The sequence below is a fragment of the Chrysochloris asiatica genome, unplaced genomic scaffold (genome assembly GCF_000296735.1).
Source record: "Chrysochloris asiatica unplaced genomic scaffold, ChrAsi1.0 scaffold00117, whole genome shotgun sequence".
Taxonomy (NCBI): domain Eukaryota; kingdom Metazoa; phylum Chordata; class Mammalia; order Afrosoricida; family Chrysochloridae; genus Chrysochloris; species Chrysochloris asiatica.
The window spans coordinates 6026873-6051233 of record NW_006408635.1 but is presented as its reverse complement, the minus strand read 5'-3'; the positions used below and the strand labels follow the sequence as shown (position 1 = coordinate 6051233).

At 41.8% G+C, this 24361-nt stretch overlaps 1 protein-coding gene across 2 annotated transcripts in view; it reads right to left on the bottom strand.

The window, feature by feature from the left end:
- ARID1B (AT rich interactive domain 1B (SWI1-like)) overlaps positions 1 to 24361 on the bottom strand; it is a 533326-nt gene that overhangs the window by 169963 nt on the left and 339002 nt on the right. The gene's annotated exons all lie outside the window — the stretch shown is intronic.

Genomic DNA, 24361 nt, shown 5'->3' with positions numbered 1-24361 from the left:
AGCACTTGAATATAATATGGGGAGTGCAGTGGCTCTGTAGGATAAGCACTAGACTGCTAACTACAAGGTCAATGGTTCGAGCCCAGTGACCACTCCATAGGAGAAAGATGAGGCTTTTTGCTCCCATAAGGATTTAGTCTTGGTAACGCTATATCGGGTTGCTATTGACTCAGAACTGTTTTGATGGCACTTAACAATGCCAACACCTAATGTATATAAATAAAAGTCCTACAATCAATGGTTCATTAATTTTTTAAAGTAAGAGAAGGTACTACCTTACTTTAAAACTTAGTTTAAATCAGAGTACCCTGTAAAGATACCCCACCATCTCTGCAGCTGTCCCCCCTCCATCCTCTCCACATGTAAAAATTTCCCTCTAACCCAAGTGACAAGTACAAGAGGTTTCCCCATGCTTAGGATGAAATGTCATCGGGGAAGAAAAACAATCTCGGCCGGCTTTGACAAGAGAAGTGCTTATAACTTAACAGACAGCACAAATGAATTAGCAGTTCTGTAAGATAGGACACAGGAAGAATTTAATGCAGAAAAAACACATACAACAGAAAATACAAACATTCTTAGAGCTCATTTACGATCCTCCCTGATTATACTTGATATGAACATATTATAATTTAGTATGTCAAAAGACAGTTTACAGTCCACTGCTGAGTCTTGGTAGCGTAGTGGGTTATGTGTTGGACTGCAAACTGCAGGCCAGCAGTTTGAATCCACCAGCTACTTTGTGGGAGCAAGACGAGGCTTTCTGCTCATGTAAAGATTTACAGCCTGGGAAACCTTATATGGGGTTGCTGTAGGTAAGAACTGACTTGATGGCACGCAGCAGCAGCTAATTTAGAGATTGGTGGTAAACACCCACCCAGTGGTACACTGGAAGAAATGGTCTGGCCATGTTTCTCTTAACCTCACCACCAAACAAACCGAATGGTGCAGGTCTATGTGCAGTACCTGTAGTGAGTGCAACTTGGAATCAATTCAATCAGTGTCTGCTAACAACAACAACATGTCAAAAGGTATCTTTGGCTTTGATGGTAATCGACGGTAACCCATTTACCATAAGTGAGCTTGTTGTTATTAGGTGTTGTCCAGTTGGTCCTGATGCATAGTGACCCCACATACAACAGAAGAAAAGATGTCCAGTCTGAAATAGTTGGCTGTTGTTGTTAAGTATCGTCAAGTCAGTTCTGGCTCACAGCGACCCTGTATAGGGTTTCGGAGGAGCGGCTGGTGGGCTTGAAACATCGATACTGCAATTCAAACTGACCTTGCAATCCAGCGCCTTAACCCACAGCACCACACCAGGACTGCAGGATAAATACAGTCTCACCAAAACAGAGAATAAGAAAGGAAACGCTACTCCTTAGCTTAATTAAATACATGCTTTTTGTTTGTTTTATAAAAGCAGGTTCACTTCCAAATCCTCTAAGCTCTGGTTCTCAATACAATTAGCTGAGCGTATAAGATCAGTCACTGGCAGCAGACTGCAAAGCGTCACAAACATGGGCATCTTCAAGAAGAGACGCCCACGAGAGAAGAGGATGTACAATGAATTAGAAAGAGACGGTATTTCCATCAGCGAGACTACTTCATGTCTCTTGTTTAAGGATTTTAATAGATTTTAATAGGATACAGTTAAAATGATTTCTCCTCGTGACTTCCCAGGGGTTAAAAGCAGAGATTAAAATGCCAGTTCCTGATGGAAACACAAAGTCTCTCAGTCATCTTCCAAAGCAGGAAAGATAGTCTCCTTTTCAGGACCGGTGAGCATAAGATAAAGGTACAAAGTATCCCAGCATGTGTAAATCGTTGTAAATAGTTAACACAAATGCTCTTCCGTCAATGACTTCTCTTACAAAACTTTGGAATGCCTCCTCACACGATTTCCAATTAACACCCTGAGGTCAACTGCCCAACCTCATTAGAGTCTTAGTTATTTAGAAATACACTGTAAAATTACTTCATGCCTTCAGACCTTTAGGATACGTGATACAAATACACCTTGGAACCGCTATTCAGAACTGAGTCAGTCAGTTGGCAGACAAATACATACACAAGAGAAAACACCTCATCTTGACTCTGCCTAATTCCGCTGATGCTTACACGCTTCTTTTCAGCACAAATCCGCGTGTGGCAGTGTACTCCAGGTCACCTACACTGGCTACACACAGCTCTCCAGGCGCTAAATGAGGTAAAAAATGTAGACTTTCTGTCTAAACGGAACAACGCAAAGGCACCAAATTGACAGAAGCGACGAAGAAAATCCTTCCCAACACATACTTTTAGGCCTCAACAGCGTCTTCACTCTACGTTACACATGCCTCACTTCCTATTATACATGTCCAAATCACAAATATGAGGGGCTGAAAAAAGTTCATAGGAAATGTGATTAAGTTAAAAAGGAAATGTTTCCAAACTTTTTGAAGTCCCCTAGTATTTGTCTCTTCATTGAATGTGAAAATATAAATGAAAAAAATATAAGATGCATGAGTGTCAACTTTGAAGGAAACAACAAAAAACAAGTTTGACATTAATTTAAAAGCAGTCACAAGCTCCAAATAGCAAACTCATGTCCAAAGCCAGAGACAACACAAGGAAAATTAATGAGGCGACATTCGCTTTACAAGAGGTCACCAGGAAGCACTTTTGGGGGCAAATGACTGCTGCTTGAGTCATGAGCATTCTTTCTCAAGAAAAGATTCCCTATAGATAACTCGTTTTATGGAAGCATTTACAGGATACAGGATACTCAGCTAAAAGCAGAATTTAGAGTTAAGTATAGTATTATGAATACATATCATTACAGTGGTTATTTTATTATTATTATTTTTAAATCAGCACCTAAAATTGAAAGGCATTTGATTGTTTGGATCATAACAAATTATGGATAACATTGCAAAAAATGAGAATTCTAAAACACTTCATTGTGATCATGCCAAACAAGTATATAGACCAAGAGGCAGATGTTCGCAGAATTCAAGGGTCTGCTTTGAGACTTCAGTTCAGGAAACATGTGTGTCAGGGTTGCATCCACTCACCATACTTATTCAATCTGTTTGCTGAGCAAACAATACACGAAGCTGGACTAGATGCAAAAGAATGTGGCAACAGGATTGGAGGCAGACTCACTAATAACCGGCGATACTACGTTAGCTTACTGAAAGCAAAGAAGACTTGAAGCATTTACTGATGAAGATCAACGACGACAACCTTCAGTATTGATTACACCTCAATAATAAGGAAAATAAGAAAACTGGCAAAAGACCAAGTGCAGCATCATGAAAAATAGAGAAAAAAATGAAGAAGCTAAAGATTTCATTTTACTTAGCTCCACAATCAACACTCAGAGAAAGAGCGGCCTAGATAGAAATCAAGCGATGTGCTTGCACTGGACAAGTCTGCCGCAAGATTTCTTTACAGCGTTAAAAAGCCAAGATACCACTTTGAGGACACATGTATGTTTGAATCAGGTCACAATATTTTCAATCTCCTCATATGTACGTAAAAGTTACCTAATGAATAAGGAAAACCAAAGGAGAACTGATGTCTTTGAATCACTGTGTTGATGAAGACTACTGACTATATATCATGGAGTGCCAGAAGAACAAACAAATCTGTCTTGGAAGAAGTACAATCAGAACACTCCTTGGAAATGAAATGGTGAGACTCTGTCTCACGTACTTTGTACATGTTATCAGGAGGAACCAGTTCCTGGAGAACATTATGCTTGGTAAAGTGGAGGGTCAGCAAATAAGAAGACGACCCTTAAGGAGCTGGATTGACACAGTGGTTGCACTGGTGGGCTCATGTATAGCAAGGGCTGTGAGGATGGTGCAGGGCTCGGTCAGTTTCACTCTGTTACACATAATACGGTCACTAGGAATCAGGGCCAATCTGGCAGTGCCTAGCAACAACAAAAATAAAAGCTTTCCTCACAGGTCCTTGGGCTACAACTCCCGATATGAAATGTGCTGCCATCCTAAATTTAGAAATGGTAAACAGTATCAGTATGAAAAATGCATCACAAAAGGGAACCCTTTTTCCACTGCACTGGTCTCAGAGATTTTCTGACATATTCTCAGTGTTTGAACTTTTTCTTGGGAGATTCTCTGCTCTTACGCTATTAACAACAGTCTGGAGAAGCTATATGCAAAGAACAACAGACAGACTTTTTTTTAAAACTCAGTATTGGCAGTCCTGAATTTAAAAATAATGTGGTGAGAAAAATGTTGCTCATAATTATGTTTGAATTGTATCAAATTTGGGTTCACTTTTCTCTGGAAATACTAGTTTCCTTGGTTTAACTCCCAGATTGATAAGGACGCCCATCACAGTAATGATGATGCTAGTGACAGCAATGCCACCATTGCTGTTTTTCTAGCACCTTCTAAGGACACATGAGTATCATGTACATTTTCTTAGATGAGGAAACTATAACATCTGGTTTGCTGCAGTCCATTGTTCCAACCAATAATAAAAAAAAAAAAATTGGTTTTAAATCTGATTTTATTGCCCAACTTAGTCATGAGACTTCTGACCTCAAGTCAAGACCCAATCAGTGCTAGAAACATGAAGACAGACTCTCAAGTGAATGCCGGCGACCCTTTACTAACGCAAGAGCACCAGCATTTTAAAGAATATATAAATGACAACATATTGAATATCTGGGGGAAGATATACTTGCATTAATATTCAGGGTTTAAGAAACCCTGGTGTGGTACTGTAGGGTAAGCACTGGACTGCTAACTGCAAGGTGAGCACCTTGGAAGAACCCCAAACAGGGCCCCTATGAGCTGGAGCCGACTAGATGGCAATAACAACAACTTTGCAGACGGGCCCAAGAGGTAGTGGGGGGGTGGACGGAGGTGGACAGAAGGCAGTTCATACATGTGGCTGATATATGATGTTTAAGTCTGCCTGGGATCTTTAGCCAAGTAGACTAACATGTTTCTCTCTCTCATGGAGCATCAATGAAGAGAGACAAACAAGGGAACAGACAATAAGATATAAAGCAAACAAATCTGGGCTGGCAGCGAGAGTGGATGAGTGCTAGAGGACACACAATGGCCGTGCGTGGGCCCGGAACACTTCACGCAGGAGCTGCTTTTGGAGACAGGTGCAGATGAGGGATTAAGGTGGGAAAGTAGGGACATTTGATGGTGGTGGAGAAGTGAGGCAGACAGAACAAAGTGAAAAGAACTGTGGGACGGGGAGCGCAGGCAGCTGGTAAAGGGCTGAGTGTACGGAGAAGTAGACTGCCACATCCACTTGAGGCCTGGTGTGATGCTATGGAATATGGGCTTGCATTTTCAGAGGTTAGAGAGCTAACACAGGCTGCAGAAAATAAGTTCCAATATTATCAGAAAAGAGGAGGAAAAATGTAGTGAGGTACCAGGGCTTCAAACTGGTTCAGGCATGGCCAATAAAGTAAAACTGAAACAGATCCAATTTTTTAAAAAAATTTGAGTGACTGGGTATGTTAACAGGAACAGGAAAAACTACGGACCAAACCTTTGGAATGGGAGACTAGGAAAAGGTGAAGTGAGCCCTTTCAGAGCCTCCTCTGGATTACTGCTGGAACTGTGGAGAGCAGCTGGCTGCCAGTTCTGAGCTGGGCGTTGTTGTTTCCAACTCAGCTGGTCAAGAAATCTGGAGACTACGCTTCTAGCATGGCTTTGAGTCAGAGGTTTTCTCATTCTGGTTACTGTCCAGTTGACTCGTAATTAAAAATTTGGGTCTGTATGATACTGCTTCATCGGCTATGGCTAAACTGGGCTGAACTGGTTTGAAGCCTTGTTTTAAGTGATTCAGGAAAAAGAAATTTAATGTGCCACCGTAGGAAAAGCATTGGACTGCAAAGTCAGTTTGAACTGTAAGACTGGCAGTTCAAACTCAGCAGCCACTAGTGAGGAGAGTCAGAACTGACTCCACAGCACTTAACAACAACAACAAATGAACAAAAAGTATTTCAGCACAATTAAAACTGTTGTTGTTGTTGTTGTTACGTGCCGTCGAGTCGGTTCCGACCCATAGCGACCCTGTACAGGGTTTCCGAGGGTGTAAATCCTTACGGGAGTAGAAAGCCTCATCTTTCTCCCGTGGAGTAGCTGGTAGTTTCGAACCGCTGACCTTTAGGTTCGCAGCCCGATTCGTAACCACTACGCTACCAGAGCTAGGTTACATTTTAAGGACAAATTTGTAAATTAAAAAAAACTCCACGATGTATTATATAAAATTACATAAACGAACAATAAAAAAGTGTCTAAACTACAGTCCAGGTTAAGTAGTGGTGTTTCGAAATTATCTTAACGTTGTCTAGATTTTAATAATGTCTTGAGTCTATAAAGTCATTCTACTTACTTTGTTTTATGCAAGACTCACTGAGTAAAATAAACTGAAAGCTAGGAATAACCAACATGTGCCTTTAACTAATTCTATTCTCTTGACTATATATTCTACTCCAAAACTACTGGTGATGACTCCCAAGGCATTTAGTTATAAAGGGAGAAAATCTTCTAATGACTCGGAAGAGGAAGGATATGGGTTTATGGGTTGGTGCTTTGCAAATATCAAAGCCAGGTATGAAACTATAAATATTAATGACCCATGTGCTTTGAAAGTAAATTGACAAACTAACAAGATCTGTAAATATGTAAGATTTAGAGTTTGCCTACAGATCCCAGTTTTTATCACTGAGAGGGTATCATAAATCTTTACAAAAGCAATCAACATTACCTCTTGTATTTCATATAATAAAAAAAAACACTGTTTATCTTAGAACAGTAGTGCTTAGCACATACAATTCAGAAAATAAAACTTAAAAACAAAAAGGCATGAACCCTCAGGAGACATGTATTTCTTCAATAGTATAGCAATGAAATATTTTAAAACAGCAAGACCTACAGAAACTGCAAATAAATCAATAACTTAAAAGGAAGAAAAACAGAAAACACACACAACTCACAAATTGTACCGAGTCTGCATGGAATAAAGGGAAGCTGGATTTGTAAACAGTATGAAAATTTGGGTACTGAGATGTTCCCCTTACACAGGTCAAACACACGACCCTCCTTCATTCGATTGTTTAAATCTTGTGATTTTGAAATGATTTTAGACTTGCACACTATTCATATTTTACCAGATTTTCCACTCACATCTTAATCTGATCCAGGATCCAATCCAAGGTACATTAGTCAATTTGTGACTGTCTCCTCAAATATTTCTTGTTTTCCAAGACTGTGACAATTTTGCAGAGTACTTTGCAAGATATCTTGCCAAATGTCCAATTTGAGCTTATTTGGTATTTTCTCATGATTAGACAGGAGGTACATATTTTGAAGAAGAATACCACAGAAGTGAAGTTCCTTCTCAATCAGTGGGGATATGATATCAACATGACCTATTTCTTGTGACATCCATCTTGGCCACCTGGTGAAGCTGGTGGTATCCCCAGGGGAAAGTCAATTTCCCCTGTTCCATCTCTGTTCACTGGAAGGAAGTCCCAAGTCCAAAGATTTGAGGACTGATGGTAAAGGCACACAGAAATTGTGACTTTACCAGAACACTTATTTGTGGGCTACACTGAAGCTGTGCAAATATCGCATTTCTCTTGAGATTTTGGCTAACCAATGTTGGCATTCATCAGTGCATCTCGCCTGCACCAATTGTTACTCGGTGCTTTAATTCTCTTATTGTTTCTACATGATTATTTGGGATTCTTCTGTTAAGAATGAATGTCCTTTCTCCCTGCATTCATTTTTACAAAGTCAAGACAACAAGACAATGGCTTCCTTTATGGATAATGTGTGTGTGCACAATCTGAGTTTCTCCTATATGAAATGATTAGGTAACACTCTTGCACTAAATGGTAACAATACATCCAACTGCTATTTCACGATTATAAAACAATGGAGAAACACATGCACAGTATGGTCTTCTGATGGGAATGAGTCCTGGTGTGGCTCTGTGGGCTAATGCGTCAGACTGCAAAGTCATTTGAACTGCAAGGTTGGTGGTTCAAGTTCACCGGCTGCTTCTTGGAAACCCTGTACAGGGTCTCTATGGGTGGGAATCGACTGGATGGCACTTAACAACAAACAACAACAACAAGCATGTCAGATAACAATGGCAACATCTGATAAAGCTAAAGCGACAAGCACCCTGTGGCCCCGCCCCGTTGGTCCAGCCCTGGTTTGTGCTCTGACACAGGTACATAAAGACAAACAGACACACAGACACCTGCTTCAGTGCTGTGGCAGCACAATACACAGGTAGTGAGTTCTCCAACACTCGGAAACCAACAAATTCAGGTGTTTTCAGAGATGATGGCGCATTAAACCGCCGTGGAACTGAGCAGGCTAGAGCTGAGACTACCAATAAGAATCTCACAAACACTGAAGGAAAATGAAAGCCTAGTATCATACCTAGTAACATGCAGGAGGCCACAACTTGTCTCTTTGGAAATCCTGTCAGGAGGGACAAGTCCCGATAGAAGGACATCATGTTTGGTAAAGTAGAGGGAGGGTCCGCAAACAAGAGGAAGACCCCCAGTGATTGGACTGCAAAGTGGCATTAACAATGGGCCCAAGTGTAGCAATGATCGTGAGGCTGGACCAGGACCGGGCAGTGTTTCAGTCTACTGTGCGTAGTGAGGTTTATATGAGTTGGTACCACCTCAATGGCACCTCTAACAACAACAAGGAGAGAAAACACAAACAAGTACAGGGGTAGTAGAGATTCAAAACAGCTACAGCAATTGTTGCTGTTATTAAGTGCCGCTGAGTTGGTTCCAACTCATAGCGACCCCTCCTTTTAGGGTTTCTGACGAGCGGCTGGTGGGTTTGATCCAGCAACCTTTCAGCTCAATCTGACTATGCAGTCCAGCACATTACCCTGCAGCGCCACACCAGGACTCCAGCAGCAAGCAAAGGTCAGAAGTGACCATGAAGGTAAAGAACGGCACTGTGGATCGGACGAGAAAAAGGTAGAACAATTTCACTGTCTTTGCTGCCTTCATCATCGGCCACACATCCCGGCATGGTACAGAAGACTCTCCCCCCACCCCAACCCCCACCCCGGTCTAGCCTGAGAGGCCTCATGTACTGTCCATCTGATGGAGTCCTCTTTCCCTTCAGGAGCCTCCTCTCACTGCCTTTCTAAAGCCCTTTCCTACATCTACACCACAGCTCTTCCTCCGTGACTCCAGGCTCTCTGTATGTGAAGAACTTCTCACCGACTATGAATCTCTAGCACAATGCACACTCCGGTTGTTGTTGTGAAGTGCCATCGGGAAGATTGTGACCCACAGCGATCCTATATCTGGTTTCCAAGGAACAGCTGGTGAACCTGAACGGCTGATCTTGCACCAGGACTCCAGAGGAAGACTTAATTCCAATCCCTGCGTTGCACAGATTAAAGCTTCACCACGGGCCTTAACCCACTGATCATGGGGAGAACATGGCTACCTGCCTGATGTAAAGGAGCCACGATCAGATTAGTGCAGTAACATCTCAGGGAGGGGAAGCTATTATCGCGGTCAGCCATAAGGCTATAGGACAAGGAGGCTGAGTTGTGTTTACTGGGGTTATGGTCCGAGAAAACACCGATACCAACAGGGAGTGGAGAAGAGGAAGGGACACACATTCTGTCCCAGTGGGTACCAACAGACACTGTGGCCCGATCAGAACCAAGTCAAGCAGAAACTCCTAACAGCAGCAAGGAGGGAAATTCTGTTAGAAGGAAACTGCGCTTTCACTATGTAAGGTGACCTGGGATCAATTATTCATAAACTCTCTAATAAATAAGACAAAAACTACCTGCACTCCGTTGATGAAAACAGATTTTCAACAATATTTCTATCAAAAAGGGTCCCAGCAAATATTCCAGTGCTAGAAACTGGCTAACAGTAGGGTAAGAAAACCACATTCATGTGACTCATTACTTAAGATGAACAAGTAAGAAAATGTTACCATGTAAGAGTAACAGTTGTAATAGAATAAACATTGGATTTAAGAGAGCCTAAAGCTGGGTATCGGAGTCCTGGTGTGGCACTGTGGGTTAATGCGCCAGACTGCAAAACTGTTTGAACTGCAAGGTTGACGGTTCAAGCTCACCAGCTGCTCCTCTGAAACCCTATATAGGGTTGCTATGGGTCGGAACAAAGCAAACAACATGGCGACTGTGAAGAACGTTCCTTTTAAAGTATAAGACGATCCTATTTTCTGATGCTAAATTATGAATTAGACAGGATTCAAATCAGGGAGTAGAGAAGAGAAATCCCTGTTTTTAAAGAACATGCTGAGAAAGGAATAATAAGGAAATCCTATTAGGATCACATCTATTTGCATCCCAATTCCTTCCTGCAAATGTCTATCCCTCTTTGTAAGTCTGCCAAAAATCTATAAATTAATATTCATTTCATTTCTTTAGTATTTGAAGATTTAAAATTGATAAAAAATATCTAGTCAAAAACAATGCAAGACTGTGATGGCTGTAATGTAACAGAATGCGCACACTGTCTACTTTGATATCAGTCTTCTTTAATTATTCCTCTCGAGTTCTTCAGAAAAACATAAAGGATCCAGAATTTTTTCAACATTAGCTTGACTAGATTATAGATATAAATGTTTTTTTACATTTTTAAATGAGATTCAACACATGAAGGACTCTCCAAAAATCAAACTCCAAACCCTGCATTTTTCTTGTTTTGTTTCCTGACTTACAGATTCACTTCGATCACAGATTTCCAAACTGAGCTGCTTTCCATCTTTGCACATGGGCAGCTGGTCACTTAACACCTCAAGTACCAGCACTCAAGTGTAATTTTACATAATTTCTCCTAAGAGCGCCTAACCATTTTATAACATAATACTTTAAAAAGTACTTCTCAAAAGGAGGCGGTCATAAACACATTTGAGGTTTCAGACAGGAACTTCCAATGCCTGTAATCATCATGAAGACCATGGTAATCACAAATCAATGTGGGCCTGAATTAGGACTTGAATTCAGCCTGTTTCACAGGCAAACACACCGCCTCCTCTCCACAGAGCCAGTCCCATAATGCACCATGGCACTGTGGTACCCCAGACTGATACGGATTTTTCTGTCACCTGGAGAATGCATCCAGGCCCTAGAGCAGAATACAGTGTTTGCTCATAGCCACTTTACTCCTCACTGCACAGTCTCAAAGGTGATTTAAGCAAATTCAGACACAGGACTCCTGAATGTGGGATTGAGCAAACTTTGAAGTTTCCTTTGAACAGGGGTGAGACCTAAGTAACTCAGCTCCCAAGCCTATCCCCTTAACTTTTTCTGAAGGAAATCAGAAGCTCGGAAGTAAAACTGGACTTAAACTCTAGTTGTCTAGCTGTCCATCCTTGGAAAGGACTCGGACGCCTTCTCATGAACACACACATCTTCCCGTCAGAAGCCTGGACAGCCTGGACATTCTTCGATGAAGTACTCAGCTGCTACCTGAAAAGTTGGTGGTTCAAACCCAGCACAGGAGAAAAGGCCTGTTCCTGTGGAGAGCCTGTGGGCAATTCTACTTTGTCCTGTACGTCCCTCTGAGGTGTAATCCAGTTTATGGTATCCAGCAACATTTTCTTCCTCAAATGAAATCTGCTTTGCAAACCGCAGTCCCTAAATTCTAGTTGTACTTCTAACATTTGCATCATATCATACAGGATCCCTGGTGGTGCTATGTGAGAAACACTGGACTGTTGACCACAAGGCCAGTGGCTCAAAGCCACCAGCTGCTTCACGGAAAAAGGATGAGGCTGTGTGCTCTCATGAAGATGGAGAGACTGGAAACCCTATATAGGCTTGCTACAAGTCAGAATCACCTTAGGGGTAGTGGGCTTCGTTTGCCTTTATTATACCATAAGGATTCTTGTACTTGTTTCAGGGAAAAGAACAGGACTCTGGAACCATACAGCTGCATTCCAAACCCAGCTGCCCCTACTAAGTCACTCAGGACTCAGAAAAATGACTCCACCTCTCCATCTCCTGTCTGCACATGGGATAGGAATGACAAAAGCCAGCCTCTCACGGTTGTTGGGAGAGGTAAGTGAGTTGCTAAGCATGACGCCTGGCCCCAGAGTATGCTCTCTAGATGTTCTGGTGATGTGAGTTTGACAGCCATGACGCAGCAGGGAAGAGGGTGCGCGCTCTGGAGAAAGATCACTACGTCAAATCCTGGCTCCATTGTCTCTTCATGTAATCTTGGGCAAGCTACTTAACTTCACTGGGCTTCCAATTGTACCAAACATACAATGAGGACAAAGATATGTCATGGCGAGGGTTAGATGTATTATAAGAAGTAATGAAGAACCCCATCAGAGCTCTCAATAAACAGTAGCTAGGGAGTCCTCGTGTGGTGCTGTGGGTTAATGTGCTAGATGGCAAAGTCGGTTTGAACTGCAAGTTCAGTGGTTCAAGCTCACCAGTCACTCCTTGGAAACCCTATATTGGGTCACTATGGGTTGAAACCTACTCAATGGTACTTAACAACAACAAGGGAGTCCTGGAGTGGAATAAGCACTGGACTGCAAGGTTAGTTCGAACCACAAGGTTGCAAGGTGGCACTTAACAACAAGAAGGGATATAAATACAAACATGCACTTCAGAAACAAGTTTGTCTGCAGTAAAGATTTAGTCTCAAAAGCCCTGTGTAGGGTTGTGAGTCAGAATCTCAATGGCAGTGAGTTTTGAGTTTTGTGACATAAAATACAGCACAGGATAAAGAAAATTGCAAATGAATTCATGGAAAAACATCTCACTAAAAAGCCGGGATGTATAAATAGTAACAGCATTTATGTAGCCTACCATTTTTTACAAATATTTATCAGATCATTATGTATTAGCCAAATACTTCTTTATTATGTTAACAATATGATACTAACCAAATGGCTTTAGGCATATCTTTAAAATGCAGTGATGCCAATTAAATTACACAGAGGAAAACCCACAAGTAAATACTGCGTGCAAGAGAGGACACCAGGCGGGCCAGGATATCAGGCCAGATTGTGAGACCAGCCGCCTGGGCCTGACCCTCTTCCATCATTTCCCAGCCAGGTAAAATTAGACAAGTCATTTAACTTCTCTAAGTCTCAGCTTCTTCACCTATAAAATAGACCAATGTCTCAAAGAAGCTGAAAAAACCATGAGCTAACTGAGAGTCCATTAAGTAACAGTGATCATGACTTTTATTTTTATTATATCACATATTAGGGGATGATTTTGAAACAAGAAATCACCCCAGAAAAACTTCTGGATATGAGTAATGGCAAAATATTAAAAACCCAGTATGGGATATTAAAAAATTATCTATGCTATTAAAATATGTACAACATTTAAAATAATATAGTATTTATTGGAAAGAAAGGTGGTGACTTTGAGAGAAAATTAGTAAAAACATAAAGTAAACATCATGATTCAATTTGTGTAAAATAGTAACATATGATATATTTATTTACATATATATACATAACCCTTGGGATCCCTAGACAGGGAGCTGTAAGTTGGAACCAATTCGAGGCACTCAACAACAATGTATTTATGGATAGAGTCCTGGTGTGGTACACTGCAAGGTTGCAAGTTCAAACTCACCACCAGCTGCTCTTTGGGAACCTGATACAGGGTCTCTGTGAGTCAGAACCGACTTGAAGGCATTTACAACAATATTATATAGAGTGTACGTATGTATGAAAGGAACTCTGGCAGCGTAGTGGTTATGAATCAGGCTGCTAAATGCAAGGTCAGCAACTCGAAACTACCAGCTGTTCCACGGGAGAAAGATGAGACTTTCTGCTCCCGTAAGATTTATAGCCTTGGAAACCCTGTACAGGGTCACTATGAGTCGGAACTGAGTCCATGGCACATAATCACCACCAACATGTATGTATAAATATGTAAATATTTGACAGGGCTTTAGAAAGTTTATGGAACAAATGGAATGAAAATATCATGAAAATTTTCTATAAATATTTGGAAGTTCCTTCATATATGTGTATACACACACACACACACACACACATCTCATGACTAAGATGCATCAAGTGATACTTTTAGAAAATGTTAACAGCGGTGTTAGTATTTTGGGTGATGAGACCTGGGGGAATTTGCACATTCTTCTTTGTACAATGAGCATGCTATCATTTCACAAAACTACTTATCTTTTTTTTTTTTTTTTGGTATGTGAAAGAAATAAAATAAAAGGGTATCCTGGGAATTTCAATACTCTTTATCACATAGATGCAACACAACTTAACAAAACAGTAATTGATGTCCATTCTAAGGCAAACAAGAAAGGAGTTTTAAAGAGTCCATTTAAAAGACAGAAAACAGGTGAATAGTAATAGCATCAAATCATATCCGTATTTTTAGAATGTTTGCTAAGCCAATGTAAAACTATATGCTAAAGAAGTACAGACGGTGGAGAAAGAGAAAAATTGTGCTCTTATACAGCTTGCACATTTTATTAAGCTATGGTTTTTAATAAAAACTTCTTCATGGACTCTAATAGCAAGTCTGTCTGTGTATTTTTGAGGAAGGTGGTTGAGACAAAGTCTTAAAGAAAGCCCCCTAATTTTAGCATGCACGGTAACATCAGGTGGACCTATCCATGTAGAGAAAACACCTGCTTCTTCCGGTCCTTACGTACATATCCTATCATCTTCTGAATTTCCTGTTAAGTACTTAGGCAAGATACTGCAACAAGAAAAAAATGGATAAAAGTAATGTATTTTTTAAAAAGCATGTATATAGATCTGCATTGGGCAAAAAAAAAAGTGCAGCAAAAGGTCCACTTTAAAGTGTTAAAAAAAAACAACCCAAAGATGTCACTTGGAGGACTAAGGGGCACCACTAGACAATCAATATGGAAGACTGGAGAAGAACTGAGGCCTTTGAATGACAGCGTTGGTGAAGACCACTAAACAGCCAGACCAATGAACAAATCTCTGAGCCAGAATGCTCCTTAGAAGTCAGGGTGATGAGACTGGGTGTCATGTATTATGGACATGTTATCAGGAGGGACCAGTCCCTGAAGAAGGACATCGTGTTGGGTAAAGTGGAGGGTCAGTGAAGAAGAGGAAGACCCCCAAGATGGAGGACTGACATAGTCGGTTCAATTGCAACCTTGGGTTCAAAGGTCAGCAACACCTGGGGACATGGATGCAGGGCCGGGCTGTGCTGCATTCTGTTGGACAAAAGGGACACTGTGAGTCAGAACTGACTCGGTGACATCTCAAAACAACGTACAGAGATTGGTGAAAATCACTTATGAATTAAATATAAGAGGAATAAAGAAAAAGAAAAGTAAAAATACAACAAGCATGCCACTCTGTTGTGAGCTGAATGAGGGCTAGTTTGTGGGCCTCGGGCTCGGCAGGATTTCTCTATACGGTGCCAAACTCCAATGATATTGTTATGGTTAGAAAGGAATTTCTCACAAGAGCTAACAAAGGCAGAAGGTCATAAATAAACCCAGCAGAACTGCCTTGTCAGTTCTCATTACTAGCGCTGCAGGCACTTGCTTTGCTGTGGCTTCTTACAGGTTCACTTAAGTCTAAGAGTTCCTCCTTGGAAAGCTACAGCCTCATACATAGAATGTCTCTTCGTCTAGCAGAGAAAAATATTTGAAAAGTAAGAAAGAAAAATAAGCAAGCAAGTGAATAGATGAGGGGGAGAAGTGGCCGATGACAGAGCTGGGTTGTGCATTTCCTAGAACTGGACACGGTACACTCCTGGCCGTGATCACACTGCACTGTGACCAGGAGAGGCTCTGTCTGGGCAGGAAATGAAGCCGGATCCTAAAGCGATCCTGACATGTGTTATAAAATGAGTAAAGCACAGCTGTGTGACCATTACTGCAATTAGGAAACGACATTTGGGTGTTAACTTTATTTTGCTGAAGATTGTGAATTAGTAACAACAGAAAAAGGAGGCACAAAGTACATTAGGGATCCGAAGAGATGCTGGGTTTTGTCAATTAAAGAAAAGAAATCTTCGAAAGTGGATACCCTCTTTGCATAACGCAGCCAAAATAGACGTCTTTGAGCTTCACCAATGTCTTTGAATGGAACAGAAGATTCAGGTTTATAATCGGTGGTGGTTGTGTGCCATCGACTCAGTTCCAACTCCTAGTGACCTTGTAAAGGGTTTCTGAGGCTATAAATCTTTAGGGAGCAGAAAGCCTCATTTTTCTCCTGCAGAGTGGCTGTTGGATTCAAACTTCTGACCTTGTGCTTAACAGCCCAGCTGATAATACACTAGGCAACCAGGGCTCCTTGTTAATTTTTTAAATGTTTTATTGTGAATTCTGTGATAGTTTACATGGGAGAATATTAGTTTACATTCATTCTATCATATATCGTTTCATTGCCATGGTTACAATCACCTCCATGCATCATCAACCAACCAAAGGGTATACCCTGCAAGGCTGCCCCCTGATCGTCAGCACACAGCCCCTCTCCCTCTCTGGGTCTAAAGTCCCCAGATGCTCCATCTCTCCATGTCATCATCTCTGGCTCTATTTCTGGCGTAACCGCTCTCTGCTCTTCTCCCTGGATGCTCCCAGGGACCTCTGCTCCTAGATTGCAAAATCAATCACTCCCTTCCTTGCTACAAAACATCTACTTTTACATTTACAACCCTCACAATCAGTCCTGATAACAATTATTCAATATTGTATCACAAGAGTTGTTGTTAAGTGCCGTCAAGTCGGTTCCAACCCATAGCGACCCTGTACAGGGTTTCCGAGGCTGTAAATCTTTACAGGAGCAGAAAGCCTCATCTTTCTCCCGTGGAGTGTCTGGTAGTTTTGAACTGCTGGCCCTAAGGTTTGCAGCCTGATTGTTAACCACTATGCTACCAGAATTCCTTGTATCATAAGAGACCCGGGCTGCATTTCCTTTCATCAGCCCCGCCTGACAGATTGGACACTACTCAGTGGAGATTCTACCTTCCTCCACGCCCTCTGGATCTAGGTTCCCTCTTGAAAGCTTGTAAGCCAGTCACTTTTTGCCTTTGTAGCTCCTCCACTTTGGGTAGCCAATGTCCAAGTGGCCCATCCCTGTCTACTCTGTGTATGGAGGGGATGGGAATGATCCTCGCTGTAAAGATTTGTTCCCTCTTTTGAGCTACTGCATCCATAGGTCAAGTTCATCAAATTGTATCAGATTACTCTTTTTTTCCTCTTCTTTCTTCTTCTAGTTGAGCTCTGATCATCCAGTCATTGAAGCCAGGTTAAGTGGGTATTATCTGCAAGTGTGGGTGTTCTTGTGCATATGCCCTCTCTTCTTATCAGCTGGATGCTTCACTCTCCACTCTAGTTGTCTGTGGCTATGTCATTGTCTCTGGGCCCAAGAGTCCCCAGATCTTGACACTCCTTGTTTTGTAATTAGTTACAAATCTCAATTATTTCTTAATTTTATGTCTTTGTATTCTAACAGTTGTTGTTGTTGTTGTTGTTAAGTGCCGTCGAGTCGGGTCCGACCCATAGCGATTCTAACAGTGGAGAATATAAAATGCCCGAAAATCCCAATACAAATATGAATTCAAAGGGAAAAAGATCTGACATTTGGGTTCATTTTCTATTCACTCAGAGCAAAAATCTATTTTTCCTGGTACAATATAGTGTCACCTCTTTTCTTTCCAAAGGATAAAATTCAATCTGAAAGTAGTATAGCTTCTGATTCTAAAAAACAAGTAAGACAAACACATTAGGAAATAAAGGAGAAAATAAAAATCATCACAAATGTCCCTATTCAGAAAGCAAATCAAATTCTAAAATTTTGTCACACTTTCTTCTGGTCTTTTTTCTGAGTAGAGATAGCAAAAGAGCTGATCTACGGGCAGGTTGCTGCTATTGTAAACTACCATCCGTCTAGTTGGTTATGACTCATGGTGACCCCGTGTAGTGTTTCGAAGAGCAGGTGAGCTTGAAGTTGTTGTTAAGTGCTGTCGAGCTAGTTCCAAGCAATAGAGACCCTGTATAGGGTTTCCAAGGAGCAGCTGGTGAGCTTACCCGCCCACCTTGCAGAACAAACCGACTTTGCTGTCCAGCACATTAACCCACAGCGCCACACCAGGTGAGCCACGAAACGTATGCAAAAATAAAAGCAGACATCAGTTCACCTACATGCCATCTTCTATTAAGGAAATGAACATTTTGTTTCTCAGCCAATTTTGAGTTTCTAAAATGTAACTGTAAATTAAGAAAACTTGTCGCAAGTTTCTCACATCACTGGTCTTTTAAGAAAACGATGACAGATTCTGAGGGAAAACTGTTCTCAGAGGCCACACGGCAGCAATACCATTCATTCTGTGTAGCTATTTAGCTGGCCTGAGATGCTGAGCTGTTAAGTGCTGATGTGTTACAAAGAAAGGTATGTTTGCAGAATTACTTTGCACTGGCCAGCAGCCTCTCATTACCTACCACTCATGATTATTAGTGTCAAGCTGATGTTGAATTCTTCACAGAGAAAATTCTCCATGTTTACTTTAGACACTGGCAATTGGTCTGTGTTCTCAGCATTCAAACAGGACTGCCCTTGAACACCATAGCATTACTGGTACAAGGATCATGAATCAATGGTGAAGGAGGGAGCGTGCATGTTCAAAAGCAGGAAGAAACTGAGACAGGCTGTGCTTTGCATGGGTGAGGAAAATTAGGTTTTGCTACAGAACGCCTCTGAAGCAGCCGCAGCTGCATACATGCATTAACTGTTGCCGATACAAGAAATGAGAGGCGCCCAAACTGCACAATTCTGCAAACACCGTGTTAATTTTTACCTAGTTAGCACCATGTAGCCCTGGTAGTGTAGTGAGTTATGCATTGGGCTGCTAGCCACAAAGCCAGTGGTTCAAATCCTCCAGCCGCTCCACAGGACAAAGATGAGGCTTTCTGCTTCTATTATGATGAGCCTGGGAAACCCTCTACAGGGTTGTTATGAGTTGGTACCAACTGGACAGCTCATAGCAGCAGCAGCAGGACGCTGATAGCCAGGGGGCCCCAGGTTATCAATATTAGACCCTACACAGCCCACGGGAACTGGTAACAGAACAGTGTGCTGACTGAAAGGCATCAAGAAAAAAAAAAAAAAGGGACTACATATCAGACATGCTCAGGACTTGTACTGTTTATAGAAAATTATGATGGGCTAAACTGCCTGAGTATCAAGCACACTTCTTCTTGTTAAGTGTTCTTGAGTCAGTTCTGACTCACAGACACCCTGTATAGGCTTTTAAGGTGCAGCTGGTGGGTTTGAACTGCCAGCCCTGCAGCTAACAGTCCAGAGCTTATCCTACAGCAGTACACCAAGACTCCATAGCTCATTCGATGTTAAGGGGCCTATACTCAAGCACAGAAACAAAACACGGTATTTCACACTGAAATGTGTTAGAAGGCAGATATTAACACCACGGTTGAGGCTGAAGTTGATCCCCCCTGTAGAGGTACACATAATGACAAAAACGTTAAGTCACAGTGAACATTTCCTCCCACGTGTTTTTAATACGGGACACCAAGGTCCAGAGTGGCTAAACATTTTGTATCTGAACTATGTACGCCCCGCCCCCCGCCCCCTTGGTATGTCTCACACACAGTTTTCTCTAGGTTTTCAATTTCTTGGGTTTTCAAATGTAATCACTTCATCCAGGGGGGTGAGTCACACCAGCTGCCATGCACAGGCCCCTCGACCAATAGACTGTAAACAGCCACACTAGATAGAGGATGGCCAGCTCGCTCCACCATACAGTGTCCACGCGTCCTCTGAACAGGCCCACGTGATTGGGCAGGAAGCCCACTTCCAATGCAGCTCAGAGCCTCAAAATCAAATTCAGAGGGAACCCAAATAGCAGTAAGTTCAATAGATTGTGTAAAGCATGCTAATGATTTTGCTTAAACCGATAAAGCATTGGATTTGCTCGTTCTGTCTGCTGACTCTCCCCAGGACCCACAAGAACCAAACAGCAGAGAAGCAAATTGGGAAGGCAGGCTGCTCTGTGAAATCGTAACCCATGAAGTGCACCATCTGTGATCCAGCACAGTTCTCCACTGACAAGGAATCCCTCGTGCAATTTGATATGATCAGTAGTTTATCTTACAGCGTTCTGAGTTCCAAGGTATCTAAAACTGTTTTACGTCTTAAACATACCGGAGACAGCACAAACTAAATTTCAGTTCCTGGAAGAGTTGAGAGTGGAATTATCTGTACCTATGGAAAAGCTGCCCAACCGTGATCCACAATTACACAGCGGAAGACACAAAGACAGGAAGAAGGAGGGGAAAGACTGGTCAGAAAGACAACGGGAGAAGAGAGTGAAAGGCAAGAAAATAAAAGTACTATGTAATCTGCAATGAAGGAAATAAATACCTTCTGGGTGGATGAATGAAAACATGACTCACTGACTGCGGTTGGGAAATAAAATAAGAAAGGTAGACAGGGCAGATGCTGCAAATGGTGTTGTCGAGTTGTTTCCAACTCAGAGCAATCCCTGGTTCTAGAGTTTCCAAGTAGTGGCTGGTGGGTTTGAACTGTCAACCTTGTGGTTAACAGTCCAGTGCTGATCCTTTAGCTCCATACCAGGACTCCAATCTTAAATAATACGTTGTTGTTGTTGTTAAGTGCCGTGGAGGTCAGTTCTGAATCATGGCTACCCTACATAGGGTGCTCAAGGAGCAGAACCGTCAACCCTGAGGTTATCAAGTCAGTGCTGATCCTACAGCACCACACCAGGACGCCAGGGTCCACGATTTATTGTTGTTGTGGTACTGACTCAGAGCTCCCTATGCACAACAGAACGAACCGCTGCCTAGTTCCCTGCCAACCTACAATCGCTGCTACGCCTGATCCCATTGCTACAGTCACCGTGCCAATCCAGCTCATTTGGGTGGGGGGAGGGTATTCCTCTGTTTTACAGACCCTCCACTTTACCAAAGGAGCTCTGGCAGCATAGCAGTTACTAACTGGGCTGCTAACCTCAGGGCCAGCAGTTCGAAACGATCAGCTGTTCCGTGAGAGAAAGATGAGGCTTTCTGCTCCCGTAAAGATTTACAGCTTTGGAAACCCTGTACAGGGTCTCTGTGAGTTGGAACCGACTCCACGGCACATAACCACCGCCACCACTTTACCAAACATGATATCCTTCTCCAGGGGCTGGTCTATCCTGGTAATAAGTCCAAAGTATGAGAGACAATGTCTCTGGCTATCCTGGCTTCCAAGGAGTACTTTTCTGGTTGTACCTCTTTTAACACAGATCTGTTTGTTCTCATGGCAGTCCATGGTACTTTAAATATTCTCCTCCAACACCATAAATTGAATGTATCCATTCTTCTACGGTCTTCCTTACTCACTGTCCATAATACTATCATGCATATAGGTTGGTGGGTTAGCCTCAAAATGTTATTCAAATTATGACTTTCTTCATTTAGGTACTTAATGATTGATGTTGTTGTTGTTATGTGCCATGGAGTAGGTTCCGACTCATAGTGACCCTGTACAGGGTTTCCAAGACTGTAAATCTTTACGGGAGCAGAAAGCCTCATCTTTCTCCCGTGGAAAAGCTGGTAGTTTTGAACTGCTGACCCTGAGGTTGGCAGCCCGATTCATAACCACTATGCTACCAGAGCTCCTTTAAAACTAATATACATCATATTGTATATTTAATTGCCAGAAGACACTTAAAAATTCTAAGAATATATGAGCTGTTGTTCAGCGCAGTCAAGTTGGTTCCAACTCATAGTGACCCCTGAATAGGATTTCCAAGGAGTGGTTGGTGGGTTTAAACCACTGGTCTTGCAGTTAGTAGTCCAGTGATTATCCTAAGTGCCACACCAGGACTCAAAAAAATGCTGTCATCAGAAAATAAAAGTAAATTATAGAATGAAAAACAATACAAACAAAAGTGAAAGGAACGGAACTCTTCCTTTCTGATATTACTGAAGAGTGAATAACTCCTGAGAATTGATTTTCAATGCAAAGGAAAACAACAACAATTTCATCGTGGCATTTATGATTCCTAGTATTTCCTTTAATAGCTATATGAAAGAATAAAAACTAATGCTTGAAAAAACCCCTTAAAACGCTTACCATTTTAAAGCGGAGTAAAAAGATTACTGTAGCAAGGCTATACAAAGAAAGAAAAGCTTACCAGTGGAGGGAGACTCTGACCAAAATCAGACACTGCTGACTTCTACTACCTGGTGGGGATCAAGGTATATGGGGGTAGATAGGTGTGATTCAGAAGGACCCAAGAGGGTATCCATGGTTCTAGTCGTGTCTGCTGCTGAATCGGGCACTGTTTCTACAAGTGCACTCCCATTGAGAATATCTATTGGGCCATACATCTATAATTTGTGCAACTACATGTAAAATTTGACATCTAAATGATAACAGCACAGTCTATGGAACAACACAGAAAAAGAAAGCAAAAGAAAGAAAAACCACCTTCTAATTCCGTGTTGCTGTTGTTGTTGTTGTTAAGTGCTGTGTAGTCAGACCCGACTCATAGCAACTCTGTGTAGGGTTTCTGAGGAGAGGCTGGTGGGTTTGAATCACCAGCGCTACAGTCTACAGTCTATCTAGTACTATACCCTACAATGCCACAGATACGCGAGAACTCACCCTACCAGGTTAGCACTAACCTGTGGGAAACTCCGTTTCCCTAGAACATATGGACCTGATCTCAAGACAGTAAGAAGTCCGATTTCAATGGAAGTTCCAAGGGTAGGTAATGGTTTGACCCTTGACCCTGCTAACACAATTGTTCCAATTCTCTAATGATTTCCCTGCAGGGTTCATTGACCAGTTCTGGGTCAAAGACCAACCCATGGAGTCTAGGGTGGACACTAGCAGTGCTTGATGTATTTGAAAATAACTGTGCCATAAAGGCACTGCTTACAGTAGACATGGTCTCAGAATGTGAAAGAAAGGACGACGTGTAGACTACATGCTTATCATCTTTCACAACATCAAATTCATAGGTAGGTACAGGGTACAATGTAGCCTGATGATGTAGATCCAATTATTCCCAGCCACAGTGGTTCTGTGTTTCTGTTTTGTATTCAAAGAGAGAGTAGGGGGGCTCAGAGAGCAGTTATCGATTTCAGAAGAATTGTAGTTGAGAATATTTCCCATTGGTTTCTTAATTTTTCATTAATGTGTACTTCTGCTAACTTATATTCCTCATGAGCTTCACCAACATGGCTACGACGGATTAGATAGGGCCTCAGAGATAAACTAACCCAAACATGATCAAGTACTGCTAAAATTCTCTTTGTACTCAAACAAAATTTGACTTATTTCACATACATGATATCTACTTGAAAACAATGATCTTTTTTGGGGAGAGTAGAGTTGGTAGTTTAAACAAACTACCCCAGTAGAAATAAAAAATTCTTACAACTGGACCATTATCATGAAAAAATGGTGGAGAAACTGACTTTGGCAAGCACAACAATGAGTGACCAAGGAAGCAGCAGTTAAGAAATGAAAGCAAGTTATTCTATTGGATACATTTGCTGTAAAAGATCTCTTTTAAGTGCTGAAAAACAAAGCCGTCGCTTTGATGACTAAGCCATGGTATTGTCAATCACCTCATATGCACGCAGAAGTTGAACAATGAAAATGGAAGACTGAGGATGATGACATATGGGAACTGCAGTGCGGGCAAAACAACAACAAAACTGAGTAGGGACTGCCAGAAAAATGAACAAATCGGTTTTGGAGGAAGCACAGCCAGAATGTGCCTTGTGTTGTTGTTGAGCTGATACTCATGCACAGACATCCTATATACAACAAAACGAAACACTATCTGGTTCTGCGTCAACCTCACAATCGTTGCTATATCTGAGCCCAGAGCTGTTGCCACTGTGCCAATCCATCTCATTGGGGGTCTTTCTCTTTTTCTCCGACCCTCTACTTTACCAAGCATAATGTCCTTCTCCAGAGACTGGTCTCTCCTGATAATATGTCCAAAGTACGAGAGACGAAGTCTGGCCATCTTGGCTTCCAAGGAGCACTCTGGCTGTACTTCTTCCAACACAGATTCATTTGTTCTTTTGGCAGTCCATGGCACTTTTAATATTCTCCCCCAACACCATAAATTCTTCTACGGTCTTTCTTATTCACTATCCTACTTTCACATGCATGAGATTATTGAAAATACTATGGCTTGGGTTAGGAGAACCTTAGTCCTTCAAATTTACATCTTTGCTCTTGAGCACAGAGTGTGCCTTAGAAGCAAACAGATCAATTTTTGTCTTACTTTGGACATGTCATCAGGCGGGGCCACCCCTTGGAGAAAGACAACATGCTTGGTAAAGTAAAAGCTCAGTAAAAAA